Source organism: Delphinapterus leucas, chromosome 9 (assembly GCF_059928025.1).
Source record: "Delphinapterus leucas isolate spDelLeu-1000000601 "Yukka" chromosome 9, BTC_Dleu_Yukka2, whole genome shotgun sequence".
Taxonomy (NCBI): Eukaryota; Metazoa; Chordata; class Mammalia; order Artiodactyla; family Monodontidae; genus Delphinapterus; species Delphinapterus leucas.
Window position 1 is genome coordinate 89,240,522 of NC_143137.1, and position 1,897 is coordinate 89,242,418.

At 48.0% G+C, this 1,897-nt stretch overlaps 1 pseudogene; it reads right to left on the reverse strand.

The window, feature by feature from the left end:
* Positions 1-202: 202 nt before the first annotated feature.
* On the reverse strand, positions 203-1,556 carry LOC111164641 (ret finger protein-like 4A-like protein 1 pseudogene; annotated as a pseudogene).
* Positions 1,557-1,897: the final 341 nt, after the last annotated feature.

The window sequence follows — 1,897 nt, forward strand, 5'->3', positions numbered from 1 at the left end:
GTGAACCTCATGGGTCTGGTCCCACTCAGATACACAGCCCAGAACATTCCCACCTTCTACCTGTCCAGCCAGGGCATGAATGGGGCAGCTCAGGACAAGGTAGGGTGAGTACCTGTCCTGCCTAATGGTGCTAACACAGCTCTGAGTTCCTCTCCTGCTGGGGAGCCCTTCTCTCCTGTTTTCTGCCCTGAGGTTGAACAAAAGGAAGCATTCACCTGCCTGGACTTGGCTCCAGAGCTTTGTACAGGGAAGTGTCAATCAGGATGGGCCACAGTTATAGGGACAGGGTCCCTGGACCTCATCTCCCCACAGAGGTGCCATTATCACATCATCTGTAGTATAGGTGACACTGTCTGCATGGAGAGTCTGGGGCATCTCCAATGAGGAGCAAATCTTATCCCCAGTGCAAATCACCCTCATCCATGTCTGGATTAGTGACAACTCCTGGCAATTATTGAGAAGATCTACATGAGCAGCTGAGCAGAGGGCACAGAAAGTGTTTTATGTTCCCAGTTGGAGAATCCAAGTTTAGAACGAAAGTCATAACTGGGGGGAGGGGACACTCAAAGTGCACCAGGGGCTCCCTTCACTGTGTTTCCCGTTGGGCGTTTTCCTTCATGGTCTCACTTTTCCAAACTGTTCCAAAGCCTCTTCACCCTGATTATTAGCACACCATCCGAAGGCTGGACTTTCCCCTGAGATTAAGTTCCACAACCCTTGATATTTATGGCCTCAGGTCTGTTTAATCTGGAAAATACCTCCTTTGAAGCTAGTGTTTCCTTCCTCAAAATCCTCAGGTCTCTGTTGTGTCCACATGACTCTGTAAGATCATAATTTGTTCTAAGACACACACGAATCTCTCTCCTTGAGTCTCTCATTGGACCATCAGCCTGTCCTTGTGTTCTGAGCAGTTATTGCCAGAAAGAACCATTCTTTGAGGACAGCAGAAGGCACAGTGTGGGCAGAGAAGCCATCTCCATTTCTCAAACTCACAGTCCAGAAGCCAAGATCTGGAGTCAGTTGAGTCTTCCCTTGTCAATGCACAGATTCTTTCCAAATGCCCACATCCCATTCTTGGCTGGACCCCACGTCCACCTCCCAGTAATGGCGGCCAGAGGTGAACAGAGGGAATCCCAGGACACAAGTTGTATGGTTGAATCTCTCAGGTCAGGACCTTTTCTTCTGCTTGAAAAACCCACAACAGACAGTTTTCAGGTCCTCAGAAATGATGAGGTACTTGTTGGCTGTGTCAACATCCAAGGTCACATCCACTTGGAACTTCCGCATCCTTGGGTTCATCTGGAGGACAGCTCTCAGCTGAGGCCCTAACTCCTTAACCTTTGAAACCAGAGCTCAGAGCTTGAGAGCACACCTGAGGTCATTCTTTTTGAGACCACAGAGCAGTTGGGGCACAATAAACCCTCCCCATCAGGCTCCTTCTGCAGTGAATCGAAGCACTGGAAGCAGCAGACATATTCACATTTCAGGTACATGCGGTTTTCAAGATAAGTCAGGCAAACCATACATTTACTTGCTTCTTTAAAGTGTTCAGCCATGGGTCCTCTCTGCTCAACTAGGTCCAGCTGCTTCCCCTGACAGCTCAGCTCTAGGCATTTTCCTATGGAAATGCCACTGTGCTATTTGAATGCCTTCTTAATTATAAGTCAAAAAGAGCAGTGATCTATTATCAAAATATATATATATATTTTTTAAAGAAGATGTTGGGGGTAGGAGTTTATTAATTTATTTATTTATTTTTGCTGTGTTGGGTCTTTGTTTCTGTGTGAGGGCTTTCTCTAGTTGTGGCAAGCAGGGGCCACTCTTCATCGCGGTGCGCAGGCCTCTCACTGTCGCAGCCTCTCTTGTTGCGGAGCACAGGCTCCAGACGCGCAGCCTC